Genomic DNA, 22,059 nt, shown 5'->3' on the forward strand with positions numbered 1-22,059 from the left:
ATTATGGAATTAATAATGTACACATGCACGGAACATTATCACCAAACATGTTTACTAACATTTCAGATTTGGATTCCTATTAAGGATTCAACTAATAAATATCACAAATGCTAACAGAGATGAGCACATTCAAGTAAATAAACTTACCTCCTTTTGGCCATAATGAGTAGATTTATTTTTAATTGAACTATTTATGAAAGAGAGATGAGGAAAAAAATGAAGTCACCAGGTATCAGTGTTACTGGATAAAATATTAACACGGGGAGGACCTTTAGAAATAATACATTTAAAAAATAAATAAATAAATAAATAAATAAATAAATAAATAAATAAAAATAAAAATAAAAAAAAAAGAAATAATACATTTTACCAGCTCATTATACTGATGAGAAACCTAAGCCCCAGAAATACTAATCAATTTTCTTAGGCTCACATAGATAGTGAGGAGCAGAATTTTGTTTCCAAATACTTAAGAGGGATAAGTTGAACTGTTAGCAAATTGTTGCTAAAGAACTACGAACACCTCAATGAGAAAGATCAGAAAAACATACAAGACAAACTCAAACTTATCAGTTATTTGGTCCCCAAGTTAACTGTTTTTATTACTCCAAGTTCTTTTCAGATCTTGAAACTCCATTCATCCTGGTTGTCCCCGTTTTGATCATGTAATTTCCCTATTCAAAAAATCTCAATGGCTCTGCATCACTTATGGATGATAGATTGAGTTCTTGCTTAACTTTGCTTTCAAAGGCACCTTCCATCTGGTCCTGACTTATTATCATTATTATCATCAGCTACTCCACCCAGTGAAATCCTCTGTGGGATCCAGGATACATCATTACATATTTTGGTCTGAGCATTTGCTATTCCAATATCGTCTACACCAAATTATTGCCTTTCAGCCCTCTGTCTCTCTACCTGTCTCAAGAACAGGTGCCCTTATACCTGCCCCTATTCCTTCTCCCACCTACAGAAGACACCATTAGTTCTCCACTGCCCTTCCCGCACTGAAACTGCACTCATCCCAAAATGTGTCTCAACAAAAACTTCCAGGCTGCTATGCTGGGTTGAAGCCAATTTATCCATCCTTGCTGGATCCTCCCTAGTCTTCCACATCCAGCCCAAGTCTCCTGCCTTCTACTGAGTTTCTCTGAATACCCAAGCCCGTGAAACTTTCTCCATTCTGTAAGTTTCTAGCATGTACAGCTCTTGTTTAACACTTATTTACTGCCTGTCTTCTTGGGTTGTAAGCTCCCTGAAACCAAGGATCACTTAGTTTCATTTCTCAGTAACTACGTGGCAACATGTACATAATAACTACTCATTAAAAGCTATACCATCAGCTACATGTGATACACAATATATGTACATTTTTGTGCTTTGGATACCAAAATAATTGTCTGGGCTGGTTAATATTCAGGTAGAATATTGATTAGGATAAAAAAAGTTAATGTTTATTTGCTATTAAAAAGGAAGATTATCTTCTATTAATTACATATGTATGATAGCCATGTATATCATTTTCTTTGCTCTTATTGACTATGTCATTGGCATGGTTTTCAGGCACAAAAGTTGAGTAGAGAAAAAGTAACTTTCTTTATACCACTATAACTAACAGTTCTCAAGCTTGTATTTCTACCTCATTACAGAAAAATATATACCCACCAATTCAATCTCTTCAACTTGGTCTCTTAAGTTCTTACCACTCCCACTCAGCCCTTAGCTCCTGATCCTTCTTTTCTCCTTGTTGGCATCTGGGTTGTGGAGTGGTTTCTTTGACATCACCATGTGGTGTGGCTTAGGAGAGGGATGTCTGGTTCTGCGCCAGCTGATGTTTTATCTGGCCTTCACTCAGTGTCCTAATTTGATTCAGGGCACAGCATCTTTGTTAGCTGTATCTTTACTGATGTCTTCAAACATGACATAAACCTCACGCATCAGTCCACATAGCCTTCATCCAACTTCTTCTAACCCCATAGCTGCCCAGGAGGGGGCATTGACTAACACGGCACCCTTTGGTGTTAAGGGGGGAATGCCAACAGACTCAGCTGCTTTCCACCCCACTGGTATTTGAGGGACTTGAATTTGAGTCCTCCAGACATCTGCCTATACATATTCCCAACCATTGCTAGTTTTTTTCTCTTTTATTTTCTATCCCTTTGTCTTTTTGTTCCTCTTACCGGAAGACATACTCTCTACTTCATCATCCCTAGTGAAATTTTTATTTTTACATGGTATTTTCAACTGGCAGGAACTCTCTGTTACTCCTTGAATCTTCCTCTTGTATTTAACTGCCTCTATTCTTGTTTCAGTGGTGAAGTATTATCTCTCTGAGAGTATTAATTATAGCATGCTTTTAAATTCTCTTCTCTGCACTATCCTTTTTTCTCAGTTTTTTCTTTTTCATGTTTTGGTCCCTTCATGCACGTTATCTTTTTAAAGATTTTATTTACTTATTTATGAGAGACACCGAGAGAGAAAGAGGCAAAGACATAGGCAGAGGGAGATGCAGGCTCCATGCAGGAAGTCTGATGTTGGGACTTGATCCCGGGACTCCAGGATCATGCCTCCCACCAAAGGCAGACACCCAACCACTGAGCCACCCAGGGGTCCCCCTTCATGCACATTAGAGGCTTTCTTCAAGTGACTCTTATTCTTGAATGTCCATATTTAAGAGAGAAGAATTTAAAAACTAAGTTAAAAACCAGTGTGTGGAGACAGGCCTCACCAAAATATGAGGGTCATTCCATTGGAGTTCCCTAGTTATCATCTTCTAATATATTGTGGTTACTCTCTCTCTCTCTCTTTTTGCCCTAGTGCCTCTATGCCCTTTAATTCTTTAATGTTATGGAGGTAGGGAAGAAAGAGGTGGTCAGGAAGGAAGATAAATTCAGGTGTTCAATATAGCAAGTTTCCCCTTGCTGGTGTCAAAATAAAAAAAAAAAAAAATGGAGACCAGACTTGAAGATCCCCAAGCAGACAAAACCAGTAAACCCATGTAAGCAAAATTTAATTTTGCTTATTTCATAAACTGTGAGATAGTAGAAAATATATAATAGAAAAATATATGTTGGTCTCTGTCCCCAGTCCCTGGCACAAAGCTCCTAAAACCCTTGTAATTTCCTATTGATAAGAGGACTAGGAGCATCTCTTGTTCTAATATTTGTCTTTAACCCTTTTTTAATACAGGGCTCCCAAAATCTTTGTAAATTCCTAAGTGATAAAAGCATTAGTAGTATCTTTTGTTTTGATGAGGTGATTCTGGGTGGGTTCCTTGATGGAACCTTTTTGGGGGTTCATCACTGGAAAAACCAAGCCATGATCAGAAGCTTGGAATTTTCAGCCCTACCCCCTGTTTTCCTAAGAAAAGAGAGAAAGGCTGAAAATAGAGTTAATGATCAATCTTGCCTGCATGATGAAGCTCCCATAAAATCCCTATAGTGTGGGAGTTCAGAGAGCCTACAAGTGGGCAAACAAGTCCACTCCTATGATGGTGACATACCCAATTCCTCAGACACAGAAGCTTATGTGCTCAGGGTTCTCCTAGACCTTGCCCTATGTATGTTTTTCTGGCTATTCATTTGTATCCTTTATCATCCTTCAATTAACTGGTACTGTAACTAAGTGTTCCCCAGGGTTCTGTGAGCTGTCTAGCAAATTAATCAAACCGAAGAAGGAGATCATTGGAACCTGTGATCTATTACTCGCTGGGCTTGGGACTGGCATCTATAGTGTGTTGGGTGGGGAGGAGGCAATCTTAAGGGACTGAGTTCTTATCTATGGAATCTGAAATTATCTTCAGGTAGATAGTGTTAGAATTGAGTTAACTTATAGGACCTCCATTTGGTATCATGGAGGATTGCTTGGTACGGGAAAAACTACACATTTGGTGACCAGAAGTGTCAGAAGTGAAGTGTTCCATGTGAAAATAAAGGAGACACACATGAAAGAAGCATACAGTAGAAAGAGTATTTCATACAGTAGAATATTTACCATTTACATTGATGTGGATGGAACTGGAAGGTATTATGCTGAGCAAAATAAGCCAATCAGAGAAAGACAATTATTATATGGTTTCACTCATATGTGAAACATAAGAAACAGCTCAGAGGATCATAGAGTAAGGGAAGAAAAACTGAATGGGAAGTCATCAGAGAGGAAGAAAAACCATGAGAGACTCTTAACTATAGGAAACAAGTTGAGGGTTGATGAAGGAGAGGTTGGAGGAGGCACGGATTGGGTAACTGGATGATAGTCATTGAGGAGGGCACACGATGTGATGAGTACTGGGTGTTACATGCAACTAATGAATTATTGAACACTATATTTGAAACTAAGCATGTTAGCTAAGTGAATTTAAATAATTTAAATAATAATTTAAATAATAAAAAAGAAGCATAAAGTAGAAAACAGCTAGGTTTTTCCCTACATAGGAAGAGGGGAAAATATGTATTTTTTTCCTTTATATGAATATAAGTGAAACTTACTTTTTCTAAATGCCTCTAAGAATCATAAACAAAAAAAAAGAATCATAAACAAAGCTTGAGCCATCTTCCTAAAATAGTATAAGATAATCACTTTTATCCAATCACTGTCTTCTGGAAACCCCCACTGTAATAGTAATAACCAGTTGTTGTAAAGGTTAAACAACTTCCTCATTGTCTCTTTGTTGGTTTTTTAAGATAGATTTATTTGTTTGTTTGGTTTTTTGTTTGTTAATTTTAGAGAGAGAGAGAGAGCGAGGGCAGGGAGCAGAGAGAGAGGGAGAGGATCTCCCTCTATGCTGAGCATGGAGCCCAACTTGAGGCTTAGTTCCATGACTCTGAAATCACCACTTGAGACCAAATCAAGAGTTGGATGCTTAACTGACTGTGCCACCCAAGTGCCCCCCTCATTTTCTCTTTGTAAGCCATTCTGTTTATCATGCCCCTGAGCTCCATACCAGATTCAGGTTTGAAGTCTCCTTGTCTGTGAACAGTTTGTTTCTCCCTCAACAAAATATTCATATCAATAAAATGATACATTCTTTTGACATTGGCAGCATCCTGGGTGGTCAGGTAACAGTCCTCATGACTGAAGGGGGTTCCTTTCATCTTTTAGCCTGTAAACTACAGAGTCAGAGCTCTTGTCCTTCAGTACCTAATATTTAGTCACAACCCCCTCCCTCCAAAAAAAGAAAAAGAATCAAAACAGAGACAATAAAAAAAACCTTACCTACTCACTCACTACAGAAATTCATCTTTTTTAAATCCAATAGAATTTACTCAATTTGAAAATTAAGTTTTCAGAAATCTAAAGATCTTCTCTCTCTCTCTCTCAAGGATCTGACTCTTGCAAAACAATGATACTTTGGTTTTCCATCTTTTACCTCTGCTACGGGTTTTTAAAACCTTTTTGGAACTCAAAAGTAGAAAATACTACTTTGTTCTGCACTGAGTCTACCCTCCATCTGAGACAATAAATGCTACTTTATTTTTTTAAAAGATTTGTATTTATTTATTCATGAGAGACACACACAGAGAGAGAGAGAGAGAGAGAGAGAGAGGCAGAGAAACATGCAGAGGGAGAAGCAGGCACCATGCAGGGAGCCTGACACGGGACTCGATCCCAGGTCTCCAGGATCATGCCCTGGGCCGAAGGTGGCGCTAAACCGCTGAGCCACCTGGGCTGCCCTAAATGCTACTTTACTGATGGATGGAAATCCACAAGGCCATAAGAAAACATGCAGAAAAAGAAAACCAAAGTTAAAATCACCAAACTGTATTCTACTAAAAATAAATGCCATTGAGTTGTATTGAATGTGAAGTTAGCTCCTGTTGAAGTCAGAAATATAAGCAGTCAAGTCAGAATTCTAAGCCAAAGAAACAACCAAAAGAAACTAGAGTGGACAAGATAGGGTTCCAGGGCTAAGCCAGATAGAACCAAGTTGAGAACACACTTCTGAACCAAAGAACATAGGAAGATTTACATATCTGAAGACCTAAAGGTGCTTCCTTCTCCCTGGGATCTAGACAGACAAGTTAACCCAGGAGGCCCAGCAACCCACCTGAAACAGGCAAATCTGCCAAAAAAAAATTGTTTGGCTCTGTCAAGTTCACACCAGTAGGCTTGGGCCTTCTCTGTGTTTTTCCCTCATGAAGAAGCACTTTAGCTGGGATTTTCAGGATCATACAATGAAATGCGAAAACATGAAGACTGGCAAACACATTTTTATACCAAATGAACAACAATGGGCATGGCTGGGATCATCTTTCAACTAGGATGACATTTAGCTCCATGTTGGGGAAGGTCCAACCTACAGTAAGTTTAATTCAGTATAACAAATGTATGATGAACAACTGTGCAGGACACTTAAAATATGAAGGTGATGATAACTTCCTCTTTGTCCTCAAAAACGGATATTCTGTGAAGAAATATCCATTTCAAGGAGGAATTTCATGAAGAATAGCTTTTATGGTTCAAACTAAGTGTCTGTATCTTATAACACTTCCCCTGGGACGCCTGACTAGGTCAGCAGTTGAGCATCTGCCTTCGGCTCAGGGCATGATTCTGGAGTCCTGGGATCAAGTCCCATATCAGACTCCCCACAGGGAGCCTGCTTCTCCCTCTGCCTATGTCTCTGCCTCTCATTCTGTGTCTCTCATGAATAAATAAATAAATCTTTAAAAATAAACAAATAAGTAAAAACTGCTTCTAGGTTGTATAGGCCTCTGGCCAAATATTTTGTACAACCCCCTATATGCATAATCAATTTTATTTTTAAAAGTATAACTAAATTCATGGGCCCATGGGAGACATGGTGATTTACAAATGAAGATTTAGAATAGGGCTGAGAAAATGTCCTTATGTATTTGCTTATGTCCATTTAGTACATAAAGAGTTTTCATAATGTCTAGTCAACATGTCTTCTTATTAAATGTTCTTTATTAAGAACATCTCTGTTCTTTATTAAATCTCCATTGCTGACTAATTTATGTCTCCAACTGAGAAAAAGTTAGCAGTGCTGTTATTACTCACAATAACATGACTCTTCAGAACATATTTGCATGGAAACCTTATAGAGCTTGTCCTTGAAGTTTCCTAATACCACTAACCAATGCCGGTTACTCTTACACATGACAGTGCTTCATTTACCTGCCACCTGTGGCTACTGACTTCTAAAATTTGTTACTATGCCTTATTGACAATAACCACAAATGCAAGTCTTACTCAGGACATACAAGAAAATGCACTTTCTGGACATGATAAATTTACTCTTCAGAATTTTATAGGATAAATATAAAACACCATATCTTTCAATCCCATCTTCTCTTAACTTTTTGGGCCATGATCACTGTATTCTTAGAGTATTTCAAACTGTACTTTCAAACTGTACTCCTGCCTTCCATACATGCCACCTGCAGGGAGGATAGGCATAAAGAATAAAGAATGGGTCCACTTGCTCAAAGAAATCTGTCCACCATTTACATGGTTTACAGTAAACTTGGAAGAGCAACATTATTAAATCAACCATAGAGACAAGAGAGGATGTTGATTAAAGGACCTGTTAACATAGCAGAGTTACAGTCTTGAAAAGACATAGGCAAGGACACCCCAGGAAGACTGCCTGCCAGGCAGCATAAAGCCTTCAGAGGAGATAGGGCCATAACCTGGGTGCCAGGCTCAGGGAACAGATAGGGTACAAGTTGCACTGTCACCCCTCTGCCACCCTCACCTGCAGATGATGTAGCCAGAAGGCAGCCCTGCAACCAGAACACAGATGGGGGCTGACATATGGACCTATACGTGACTAAAGGTTGGCAGTGGGTTATCAATAGTCCAGAATCAAACTCATCCTGTGTCCATGGCACTATCCTGCAAAGAAATACCAGACCAGCTAAACCAGCTTAAAGGGAAAAGGGAAATGAATTTCTTCCCTGCTGAGCTAGAAGCCCAAATAAATAAATAAATAAATAAATAAATAAATAAATAAATAGGGCCTGGGGTGACTTTCCTAAAGCTCCTCTAGATATCTAGTCAACCTCATACATGAATGGTATGGGAAAAGAAAGTAGAGAGAGAGTGTCCTGAAGTGAAAAATGGGACAGGGTCCATGCATCAGTCTGGGCAAAGATACCCTGCCCAGATGGCACTAGGGGAAGACTTAAAAAAATTCCAGAAAGGCAGGCATCCTGATATCCACAGTCCAGGGCAGTAATCCCACTTGTCCAGGTCTAAATGTGGCATTGGCATCATACTAGGACTTGTCACTTACAGAAAAACTTGAGACTTTCAGATGAATATGAAAGCTTTATCAAAGAACCATGATTTATTCTCATGATATCCCATCTAGGGAGTGGGGATAATATCATCCACTAATATCTGAGATTTTTAAAAATGTTTTCTATGAAAATTCTTCTCTTTTTTTTAAATTTTGGGATGTAATTAAGACTAAAAAATTTTGAAAAAATAATTTACTGATGTTACCTTGAAGTCAAATAGATGGAATGATCTTAGCTATTTCAGACAGGATACAGTTTGGGAGAGTTTTATTCACTTCACTGAATCTTTTTCCTTATCTGTAAAATGGGAATAATATTCTTCTTTCATGGATAAATGAGAATTAAATAAATGTCCGTGAATGCATCTTACACAGTCCCTACTATGCAAAGATTAATAACTGTCTAGTTCTATTTTCTATTCTTTCATAGAAGAGGGATTTTAATGAGTAAAACAATATAAAGCCAAAATTAGTATTCATGTCACATTCAATTTTATCCCTAGCATGTGTCCCATTTGTTTTTCCATGTGTTGGTTCCTCACAATACTAATTAGGTCACATCAAATGTGCCATAATTGACCATGGCACTTGTGCAGGTTTACATTTTCACACACAAAAACTGAAAATAAATTAATAACCAGCAATTTTGACAATTATGGTCAATTAATTTGTCAACATAACATTTGACATATATACTTTCTGTTTAAAAATAAAAACTGTCTATTAAAATGCAGATTAGCAACCAACTATGAAGTTCTTGTACCATTTATATGAAAAAGGAACTAAAGACAAAGCGTAAATGTCACTGTGTTATATTCTAAACTTTTATGCTTCATTCCCCACCCCACAAAAAATCCTGTCACTTCTCAATGAGAAATCAAGTATTTACTGTGTATTTTAATTGAAACTATTTGTAATACATTTTCCTTTTAATAGAAATGAAATACAAGAAAATACATAAGGGACAGGGATGTCCCTTAAGTAGATGTTTACTTTAATCATACAATTTAATAAAAATACTTAAAAACTAATAGAGAAAAAATGCACAAAATACACAGAGATGGTTAACATAAACAAATATACAGCATGCTTAAAAACATATTATACTAGTCAATTTAGTCATCAAAGAATTATAGATGAAAACCAAAAAAATATTATTTTTAAACTACTAAATTAACTTTATTTAAAAATTTTGAGGATATGGCATAACTGGCTATCTCATAATCAACTTGGAAATTTATTAACAATATTTAAAACTACTTCAAGTATATATGTAACTTTTGGTATAATATTTCCACTTCTAAGAATATGTCTTACAAAATAATCCAAAATATGGAAAAGATTGCTAACATAAAATTAGATTCCAATTATATTTTAAATAAAATAAATTAGAAAGAATCTAAATATTAAGTAGTAGGAGTGTTTATGTATATTGTAGTACAACCATTCTGTTGCATTACTAGCATTAATAATGTTCTATAAAAAGTAGAAAGTAATCTAGAAAGTTGGTCATTCAGGAATATCTGATTGGAAAGGAAAAATACAGAAGTGTATATTTGCTTTTATATCCATTAAATTCATAAAATATATACAACATAGTGGAGAAATGACATATGATGTAAAAAGATTCAGTTATAAAATTATTATGTACACTGATCTTAATTTACATTTTATTTCATATATGTATTGTTATTTGAGCTTTTATTTTCTAACTTTTGTACAATGAATTGATATTATCTTGAAATAAAAAAAATAGTAAATTATTTTAAAATGTGAATTAAAAAATTAGAAAGAAATATCCCCAAAATACCAGTGGTAGTTTTAGGGTGATGGGATTCAATTTTTTAAATATACTCAATACTTAGTGATGATGCTGAATCTCAACAATAAATATAGGATCCCCGGAAGACCAGCAATCTCCTGAGAGAAGCTGAGCATCTCTGCCGTTCTGACCTACCCAAGCCACTGCAGACTCACTATATACTGCACCCAGTGGGATGGCCTGTCTCCCAGACCCAGAAGAAGAGAATCAAATGTCTCTTTCCATCACCATCCATAGGGCTAGATGGAGATAAGGCTGAGTGTGTCTTTGAGAGCTTTTAAAGAAGTTAATAAGTGTACTAGATATTCAAGACTGTTTTTGAAGTATAATGGCAATAAAATATAAGAAAGAGCTAATTAAGTAAAAATAATCCAAAGACAATTACCACATACACTAGCTCTTACATACTTGGTTTAAACATACCTTCTTCTAAATTATATGATTTAGTGATGCTAAAAATAATATCATTTAATGACTCTCTATGATAACTAATATTTAGTAATAAAACATGAAATAAAAATGACAAACACATGCTCGTATGATCTTTTCAATGATATCCACCAATACTTCAGCAAAGCACCAGTGGTCACAACCAAATTTTGCCATGAGTTACTATCAGGTCCCAGGAACAGATCCAACACTTTTATCACAGGTATGTTGAAAAGCATGAGCTTTACACCATATAGCTGACACCATGCAACTGAGGCAGAACTGTCATTAGTGCTACCATGTAGTTGTTACAAAGAATATTTGGTGCAAGCTTGTGGAAATTGTACTTGTATGGTTAGTTCTTCAATTGCATAATTTCATATTTCACTTCATATTCCAAAATCCCTGAGTGTTAATGCATGATACTCATTTTGCAAGTAAGGAAAGTGAGGCCTAGATAGAGTAAATTAACCAGAATTCATTCTAAGAGTATGGAGCTAAAATTTGAATTCAACCAAGGACACCTAGAACTCTCATTCTCACCCATAATGATATAATTCCTTGAATTTTTTTTTACCAGAAATTAGCATTTAATGTGGATCTAGACAGGGATAAAACTGAGATCTAACATTAACACTCACTGAAAGATATACTGATAAAGATCAGAATCTTTATTTCCTAACACTTATGAATAGAGTTACTCTAGCCATATTAAGCTATGTATAATTTCACAAAAATGTACTATTTTCCAAAAATAGACTTTCCCAAAAATGTGTCTGCTTATAATGTTTCCTCCACAATAAGCTTCACATATGTGTAACTTAAGTTTCCAAAGTGGAAGGCATACAAAATATTTAAAGAACTAATGGCAGAAAGTTTTCCAAGTTTAATGAAAACAATAAGCCCACAGATCCAAGAATGTCAAAAACTCCAAACATAAAAAAAAGGAAAACTCCACCAAGGCACGACATAATCAAATTGCTCAAAACCAGCAATAAAGAGAAAATCAGAGATAAAAGACACATTACACAGAGAGAAATGAGGATAAGAATGACAGTGGTTTCTCATCAAAAATAATAAAGGCAAGAAGATATTAGAACAGCTTCTTTAATGAACTGAAAGAGAAAAACTGTTAACCTGGAATTCTATACCCAGTAAAAATATCTTTCAAAAATAAGTGGGAAAAAAAAGACTTTTTGAACATTCTAAAGCTGAGAGAATTCATGACCAATAAAGCCACATTATAAGAAATATTAAATTCTTTAGGAAGAAGGAAAATGGTATCAGAAGGAAATAGGGGTTTATACAAAGTAATGAAGAGCAGCAGAAATACAACCTGCATGGATAAACGCATAAGATTTTTTTCTTATTATTCAAATCTCCTTAAAAGATAATTGACTGTTTAAACAAAATAACAATGTAGTATAGGGCATATAAAATTTGTAGAAGTAAAATGTATGACAACAATAGCACAATGGGAAGGAAGAAGTGGAAGTATACTATAGTAAGGTTCTTATACTATTTGTAAAGTGGCATAATATTACTTGAAAGTAGACTGTGATAAGTAAAAAAAAATGTATACTATAAATTCTAAAGCAACCACTAAAATAAGAAAACAAAAAATAATAGTTAATAAACCAACAAAAAAGATAAAATTGAATCACAAAAAATATTTATTTAACCCAAAAGAAGGCAGCAGGAAAGATAAAAAAGAAACAACACATGAGGCAAATAGAAAACAAACACCAAAAGGCAGATTTAAACCTAACCTTACCGGTGCCTGGATGGCTCAGCCAGTTAAGCATCTGCCTTCAGTTCAGGTTATGATCTCGGGGTCCTGGGATCCAGCTGCGCATCGGGCTCCCTGCTCAGCATGGAGTTTTCTTTCTCCCCCTATCTCTCTGTGATCTCATTCTCTCTCAAGTAAATAAATAAAGTCTTTAAAAAAAATAAACCTAACCATACCAATAATCAAATTACATGTAAATAGTCTAAACCCCAATTAAAAGCAGAGATTGTCAAATTACATAAAAAAATAAAACTCCATTATATGCTGCCTACAAAACACAAACTTCAAATACAAAGACATTAATAGGTTAAAAGTAAAAGCATGGTAAAATGATATATCATGATAACTCTAATTAAAATAAAGCCAGAAAAAAAAATAAAGCCAGTATGGCTATTTTAATATTAGACAAAGTAAATTTTAGGACAAAAAAAATTGTCAAAGATAAAAAGGGTTATTTAATTACGATAAAGTGGTCAATTGATTAAAAAGATGTAAAAATTCTTGATGTTTATGCATCTAACCAGTTTCAATGTACAAGAAGCAAAAACTATTAAAACTGTAAGAAGAGTCAACTAATATTCAACAAAGCAGGAAAGACTATCCACTGTAAAAAGGACAGTCTCTTCAATAAATGCTGGGAAAATTGGACAGGCATGTGCAGAAGAATGAAACTAGACCATTCTCTTACACCATACACAAAGATAAACTCAAAATGGATGAAAGATCTAAATGTGAGACAAGAATCCATCAAAATCCTAGAGAAGAACACAGGCAACACCCTTTTTTGAACTTGACCACAGCAACTTCTTGCAAGATACATCCATGAAGGCAAGAAAACAAAAGCAAAAATGAATTATTGGGACTTAATCAAGATAAAAAGCTTATACACAGCAAAAGAAACAGTCAACAAAACTAAAAGACAACCTACAGAATGGGAGAAGATATTTGCAAATGACCTATCAAATAAAGGGCTAGTATCCAAGATCTATAAGGAACTATTAAACTCAACAGCAAAGAAACACACAATCCAATCATGAAATGGGCAAAAGACATGAACAGAAATTTCACAGAGGAAGACATAGACATGGCCAACAAGCACATGAGAAAATGCTCTGCATCACTTGCCATCAGGGAAATACAAATCAAAACCACAATGAGATACCACCTCACGCCAGTGAGAATGGGGAAAATTAGAAGACAACAAATGTTAGAGAGGATGTGGAGAAAGGGGAACCCTCTTGTACTGTTGGTAGGAATGTGAACTGGTGCAGACACTCTGGAAAATTGTGTGGAGGTTCATCAAAGAGTTAATAATAGAGCTACCCTACAACCCAGCAATTGCACTGCTGGGGATTTACCCCAAAGATACAGATGCAGTGAAACCTGCACCCCGATGTTTATAGTAGCAATGTCCACAATAGCCAAACTTTGGAAGGAGCCTCGGTGTCCATCAAAAGATGATGGATAAAGATGTGGTCTATGTATACAATGGGGGACTATTACTCAGCCATTAGAAATGACAAATACCTACCATTTGCTTCAACGTGGATGGAACTGGAGGGTATTATGCTGAGTGAAATAAGTCAATTGGAGAAGGACAAACATTATATGGTTTCATTCATTTGGGGGATATAAAAAATAGTGAAAGGGAATAAAGGGGAAAGGAGAGAAAATGAGTGGGAAATATCAGTAAGGGTGACAGTACATGAGAGACTCCTAACTCTGGAAAACCAACAAGGGGTAGTGGAAGGGAGGTGGGTGGGGGGTTGGGGTGACTGAGTGACGGGCACTGAGGGGGGCACTTGATGGGATGAGCACTGGGTGATATGCTATATGTTGGCAAATCAAACTCCAATAAAAAAATATATATACAAAAAAAAGTGTAAGAAGAAATAGACAAGCCCACAATTACTGTCAGGGATTTCAAAACTCTTCTCAGTAACTGATAGAATAAGTAGATGAAAAAAATCAGTAAGGACATAGATTTGAAAAACACTATAAAACAATTTGACCTAATTGACAACCATAAAATACTCCCACCCAACAACAACAGAATATATATTCAAGTGCACTAAGAAATTTACCACGATAAACCATATTCAAGGCAACAATACAGTTATTATAAAATAAAAAAGGATTTGAATAAAATAAAATATATTCTCTAACAACAATGGAATTAAATGACGAATCAATAACAAGAAAATGTCTAAAAAATTCCCCAACACTGGGTCTCCTGGGTGGCTCAGTCAGTTAAGTGAACAACTATTGGTATCAGCTCAGGTCATAATCTCAGGGTTGTAAAACCAAGCCCTTCATTGGGCTCTGCACTCAGGGCAATCTGCTTGAGATTCTTTCCCCTCCTTCCTCCTCCCTTACTCTGCTCCTCCTCCTACTTGCATGCTCTCTCTCTCTCTCTCTCTCTCTCTCAAATAAATAAATAAATAAATAAATAAACAAACAAATAAATATCTTTTAAAAATTCTCCAACATTTAGAAACTAAATGATACACTTCTAAATAACCCAATGGGTCCAGTAAATCCAAAGGGAAATTAGAAAGTATTTTAAAATATGGGGCACCTGGCTGGTTCAGTCTGTGGAGCATGACTCTTGATCTCAGGATTCTAAGTTCAAGCTCCACATTGGGTGTAGAGATTACTTAAAAATAAAAATAAATTTAAAAAGAAAGTATTTTAAACTAAATATAAGTGAAAACAACATATCTTAATTTGTGGATGCTGCAAGCACAGTACTTTGGGGATATTTTTAAAGGAATAATCACCTATATTAGAAAGAAGAAAAGTCTCATATTTTACTTTAAGAAACTAGAAGAAAAAAAAAACAAATTAAACCCAAATTAAGTGGAAAGAAATAATAAAAATCAAGGCATAAATCAATGAAACATAAAACTAAATTATAGCAGTGAAAATCAATGAAGCCAAAAGCTACTTTTTAAGATTTTTTTTTAACTGACAAACCTCTGGCAAGACTAATAACAAAAAGAGAATAGACAGGGATAAGAGAGGTGAAATCACTACTAATCTTAAAAGGATATTAAAAGGATAATAAGGGACTAGATGGCTTGTACAGATATATTCAGAACATTCCATCCTAAAATAGTAGAACATTCTTTTCAAATGCACATGAAACATTCTTTAGAATAGGTCACATATTAGGCCACAAAATAAGTTTCGACAAATTCAAAAGGACTGAAGTTATACCATGCATCTTTTCTGAACACAATGCTATGAAATTGGAAATCAACCACAAGAAAAAATATGGAAAGAGAAAAAATACATGGAGCTTAAAAAACATGTCACTAAACAATGAATAGGTCAACCAAGAAATCAAAGAAGAAATAAAAAATTACATGGAAACAACTGAAAATGAAAACACAACAGTGTTCTGAGATGCAGCAAAAGCAATCCTAAGAGGGAAGTTTATGGCAATACATGCCTTCCTGAAGAAGCCAGAAAAATCTGAAATGAACAACCTAACCTTACATCTAAAGGAGGTGGAAAATGAACAGTAAACAAAGCAGAAAGAATAATAAAGATTAGAGCAGAAATAAATGATAGAACCTAAAGAAACAATAGATCAATGAAACCTGGAGCTGGTTCTTTGAAAAAATCCACAAAATTGATAAACCTATAGCCAGACTCATCAAGAAAAAAATAGAAAGTACTCAAATAAGCAAAATCACAAATGAGAGAGGAGAAATAACAACCAAAACCACAGAAATACAAATAATTGTAAGAGAATATTATGAAAAATTATATACCAACAAATCAGACAACCTAAAAGAAATGGATAAATTCCTAAAAACATATAACATACCAAAAATGAAGCAAGAAAAAATAGAAAATTTGAAGAGACCAATTTCCAGCAATGAAACTGAATAAATAATTTTAAAACTCTCAACAAACGACAACAACAAAAAAGTCCAAGACCAGATGGCTTCACAGGCAAATCATACAAAACATTTAAAGAAGAGTTAAAACCTGTTCTTCTCAAGCTTTTCTAAAAAATAAAAGAGGAAGGAAAGCTTCCAAATTCATTCTACAAGGCCAGGATTACTTTGATACCAAAACCAGATAAAGACACTACAAAAAAAGAGAGATCTACAGGCCAATATCGCTGATGAACATACATGCAAAAATCCTCAAAATATTATCAAACAGAACCAACAATACATTAAAAAAAATCATTCACTACCCTCAAGTGGGATTTATTCCTGAGATGCAAGGGTGGTTCCATATTTGCAAATTAATTGATGTGATACATCACATCAGTAAGAAAAAGGATAAAAACCATATGATCATCTCAATAGATGCAGAAAAAGCATTGACAAAGCACTATACCCATTCATGAGAAAAACCCTCAACAACAAGGTTTAGGGGGAACATATATTCATATTGTAAAGGCCATACATGAAAAACCCACAGCTAACATCATACTCAATGAGGAAAAACTGAGAGCTTTTCCCTTAAGGTGAGGAACAAGACAAGGATGTCCACTTTTTTTTTCTTTTAATAAGGATCATGAATCATTTATTAACGAGAAAGTCAATGTCGGCAAATGAGATTGGCACTCTCATACATTGATCTTATTGTTTTACAATCTTTCTGGAAAGCCACTGGCAATATGCAACATGATCATTAAATGTTTGTTTTTAGCTCTAAATTCTATTTATCCATATAGACTAAATATATGTTCAAAAAGCATATACATATTTAAAAAACTAAAAGGAAAGATATATAAAAGACAATTATTTCATCTCTGGGTAATGGGATTGAATTATTTTTCTTCTATGTGTTTTGAAAATGTTCTGTTAAATATATACATAGCAGTCATGATTTCTAGATTAGAGAAATTGAAATCCAAATCACACTGATTATTGGGTATGATTTTTGACAAGTTTCTTAAATATTTCCTCACATGTAAAATAGCCCCAGGTGATAGGATTACTATTTTTGGTAATACCTGTAAAATGTTTGACTGAAAAAGGTAATTTGAAAAAACAAACATCTTCAGCTGGTGGACTGTAAGTTTAACTAATTACACCTCAGAAAGGTTTTTAAATTTTTTTTTAATTTTTAAAGATTTTTTTATTTATTTGTAGTAGAGGGAGGGGCAGAAGGAGAGAGAGAATCTTAAGCAGACCCCTTTCCCCAGCACGGAGCCCTAGGCAGGGCTGGATCTCACCGCCCTGAGATCACAACCTCGGGAGAAACCAAGAGTCAGATGGGCTTAACCGACTGGGCCACCCAGGTACCCCAAAAAAGGTTTTTAAAATACAATTTCGTGTAGCAGTTCTGATGAATACCTTTTACTTCATTCAAAGGTCTACTTTTAGTAGCAATCCCAGAAGAAAATGCTATTTTTAGTAGTAAGTTTAACTGAAAAAGCTCATTTTTTTCACTTATATTTAGGCAATTATTGTTTTGACAAAAGGTAAGCCCCCATCAAATGCCTCATACTTAAGCACAGATTCCAAACCACAGTTTGCAGATTTTTTTGAAGCTTTCATCCAAAATACATTTTATATCCTCTGTGATCTAGAAACGTCTTGTATTTCCATTACCTATTAGGGCAATGGAAAAGGAAACAATATGACGGATGGACCACGTAGAGTTTGGAGCCCCATATACTCTATATGTAGATCACTACACTCACATTTGCTGTTCAATAAAACTGGTCCAAAAGCTCATTTTCTTCCAGAGGTTCCAGTTTTTCAGTTCCAGAATCAGATCAAGAGGTGGCAGCCCAGTGATCCATCCAATTGCAAAGTGGTCCCTGTGGGTTAGGACCACTTCTTGGTGACATTGAGATGGTCAAGCTGGTCTACCACATATCTGTTGGAGGGGGAACTTGGACATGCTGGCCACCTTGATGGCCTCGAAAACTGCTGCCAGGCTCCCAGCATGGCCCTACTCCGGCTCCCTGGTGAGGTAGGGCAGGCTCAGCCAGTAATGATTCTTCACCTCTACCTCCAGACAATGGATCATGTTCTGCTTCACATGGAAAGATATAGTCTGGGGCCACTGGTGCTCCTGGATCCACCGCCTGCCAGGAATGCTACTGTGGCAGAGGAGGGCAGTCAGGAATATGGTACTGGCCAGGTCCCTCAAGAGACCCCAGACCTTTTGCATGCCCGTGGACACCAAGGATATCCACTTTTATTCAACATAGTACTGGAAGGTCTAGCCACAGCAATCAGACAATAAAAAGAAATAAAAGGCATCCAGATTGGTAAGAAGTCAAAACTTTCATTATTTGCAGATGATACAATACTATATACAGAAAACCCTAAAGACTCCACCAAAAAACTACTAAAACTGATAAATGAATTCAATAAGGTTGTAAGATACAAAATCAATGTATAGAAATCTGTTGCATTTCTATATATTAATAATGAAACAGCAGAAAGAGAAATTAAGAAAATAATCTCATTTATAATTGCACCAAAAATAACAAATACATAGGAATAAATTTAACCAAAGGGTGAAAGACCTGTACTAGGAAATCTATAAAACACTGATGAAAGAAATTGAAGTTCTCACTAAGAAATGGAAAGAAATTCCATGATCATGGATTGGAAAACAAATATTGTTAAAATATCCATACTACCCCCAAAATCTACAGATTTAATGCAATCTCTATCAAGACACTAACAGCATTTTTTTTTACAGAACTTGAATGAGCAATCCTAAAAATTTATATGTGTGGTACCACAAAATACCATGAATAGCCAAAGCTATTTCTTGAAAAAGAAAAGACTGGAGGTATCACAATACCAGACTTCAAGTTATATAACAAAGCTTCAGGAATCAAAACAGTATGTACTGACAAAAATAGATACATAGATCAATGGAAGAGAATAGAAAACCCAGAAATAAATCCACAGCTCCATGATAAATTAATCTTCAACAGAATAGGAAAGAATATGCAGTGGGAAAAAGTCTCTTCAACAAATGGTGTTGGACAGCTACATGAAAAGAATGAAACTGGACCATTTTGTTACACAAAAATAAATTCAAAATGTATTAAAGGCTTAAATGTGAGACCTGAAACCATAAAAATCCTAGAGGAGAGCACAGGTAGTCATTTCTCTGACATCAGCCCTAGGAACATTTTTCTGTATATGTCTCCTAAGGCAAGGGAAACAAAGGCAAAAACAAACTATTGGGACTACATCAAAATCAAAAGCTTCTGCACAGCAAAAGAAACAACCAACAAAACTGAAAAATAACCTACTGATAGGGATAAGATATTTGCAAATGACACATCTAATATAGGTTAATATCCAGAATATTTAAAGAACTGATACAACTCAACACCCCCAAAAAATAATCCAATCACAAAATGAACAGAAAACATGAGAAAAAAATATATGAGCGCACATTTCTCCAAAGAAGACATCCAGTTGACCAACAGCCACAGGAAAAGATGCTCAACATCACTCAACAGGGAAATGCAAATGAAAACCACAGTGGGATATAATCTCACACTTGTCAAAAGGGCTAAAATTTAAAAACAACAACAACAAAAACACATGCACACAAGAAACAACAAGTTATGGAGAGGATGTGGAGAAAAAGGAATCCTAGTACATTATTGGTGGGAATGCAAAATGGTTCAGTAACTCTGAAAAACAGTATGGAGCTTCCTCAAAAAATTAAAAATAAAACTACCCTATGATTCAGTGATCTTACTACTGGGTATTTACTCAAAGAATGCAAAAACAGTAACTCAGAAGGACACATCCACTCTATGTATATAGCAGCATTATTTACAATAGCTAAATTATGGAAGCAGCCCAAGTGTCCATCAATAGATGCATGGACAAAGAAGTGGTATGTATATATACAACAGAATATTACTCAACCATAAAAAGAATGAAATCTTGCCATTTGCAACAACATGGATGAAGCTAGAGAATATAATGCTAAGCAACAAAATAAGTCAGTTGGAGAAAGGCAAACACCATATGATTTCACTCATATGTGGAATTTAAGAAACAAGACAAACAAGTAAAGGGAAAAAGAGAGAGAGAGAGAGAGAAACCAAGAAATAGGTTCTTAATATATAGAATGAACTGACGATGGTTACCAGAGGGAGGTGAGTGGGAGTATGTGGTGAAATAGGTGATGGCAACTAAGAAGGACACTTGTAATGAACAGTGGATGATATATGGAATTGTTGAATCACTACACTATACACCTGAAACTAATATAACACCATATGGTAACTATACTGGCATTTAAATTAAAACTTAATTAAAAAATTACAAAAGCTAACTCAAAAGAAATAAATAAGAATCAATGGAATGAATATGAACCTCCAAAAAATCCTCTCCTCTGGAAAAGCAACAAGAATACTGGCAAATATCATTTCAGTGCTATGATAATAACCGAAGACTTGTCATAATCTGCAGAATATTTATTCAAGACAAAAGGCTGAATATCAGTAAGAACAGTGAGCTTTGTGGTATTTTAACTTGCTCTATTTCCCCTCCCCCTCACCTTTCCACAGGTCTGCAGTAGCCTTGTAAATTTAACAGGCCACAATTACACCTGAAAGTCACTAGAGAGGACAGAATAGGTTTGGAGCTCCTCCAAAGCCCTATTCCAAGAAAATTGTCATTATTTTACCTGTTTTGTGATTCCCCGGAGGACTCTACTCACAAGGTTTTCTTTATGTGACCTGACTCAGAGCTTACCTAGTGCAGTCTTTTCTCCAGGGGTATTTGTCAAGAAAAATCAGCAGCAATTGTTTGACATCATGGCTGCCTGATCGAGTAGCTTACAGTTGGGCAAAAAAATATGCTAATCAAAAAACTTAAAAGGAAAATTGGGGAATGATATCCATAGGAGACATTATGGACTGAATTATATCTCCCCAAAATTAATATGTTGAAGTCCTAACTCCAATACCTTAGACTATGACTTTATTTGGAGATCGGGCCTTTAGAGGTAACTAAGGTTAAATGAGGTAATAATGAAGGAACCATAATCCAATATGACCGGTGTCCTTATAATGAGAGGAAGAAACACCAGGAATGTGCACACACAGAGGAAAAGGCCATATGAGGACATGAGAAGGCAGCCATCTGCAAGAGAAGGAGAGATGCCTCAGGAGAAATCACACTTGCCAACAACTTGATCTTGTACTTCTAGCCTCCAGAACTATGAGAAAATAAATTTCTGTTGTGTAAGCAACTCAATCTGTGGTGTTTCATTATTGCAGCCCTAGCAAACTAATATAGAGGGCTTTGAAAAGTTCTAACTACCAAAGTTCAAGGAAGTCTAGAACACCATGCACACGTGTGAAGTGTTCCCATACCCAGAGTAATGTGCACGCTCAGAAAAGACCTGAGAAGTCTATAAGCTCTCATCCCTAGTGGACTTTGTGACTCTGCACAAGAATTAAAGGCTAAAACAAATTGAAAATTACCTGAGTATTGGAGGCATTCCTCAACATGCACACAGGATTCCTCAGGAAAGACAGGAGATTTGGTGGTTCCAGACATTTTAGGGAAATCACCATTCCAATATAGCTGACCAGTAAACTGAGTAGAAATTTCAGTGGCCACACATGACAAAGAATAAAGACTTTATAGAATTAGTTCATAAAAACCATTAAACAAGCAGCAATAATGACAAAACTTGGCACAGGGTGGGGAGGAAGGAGGAAAATTTGATTTCCAAAGTTGTGACATTGTATTATTTAAAATGTATAATTTTCAACAAAAAATTACA

The 22,059-nt window shown here is 35.6% G+C and overlaps 1 pseudogene; it reads right to left on the reverse strand.

Annotated features, from left to right (window-relative positions):
- Positions 1 to 18,101: 18,101 nt before the first annotated feature.
- LOC140636375 (large ribosomal subunit protein mL63-like) lies at positions 18,102 to 18,450 on the reverse strand (annotated as a pseudogene).
- Between the last annotated feature and the right edge of the window lie 3,609 nt (positions 18,451 to 22,059).

This window comes from Canis lupus, chromosome 7 (assembly GCF_048164855.1).
Source record: "Canis lupus baileyi chromosome 7, mCanLup2.hap1, whole genome shotgun sequence".
Lineage (NCBI taxonomy): Eukaryota > Metazoa > Chordata > Mammalia > Carnivora > Canidae > Canis > Canis lupus.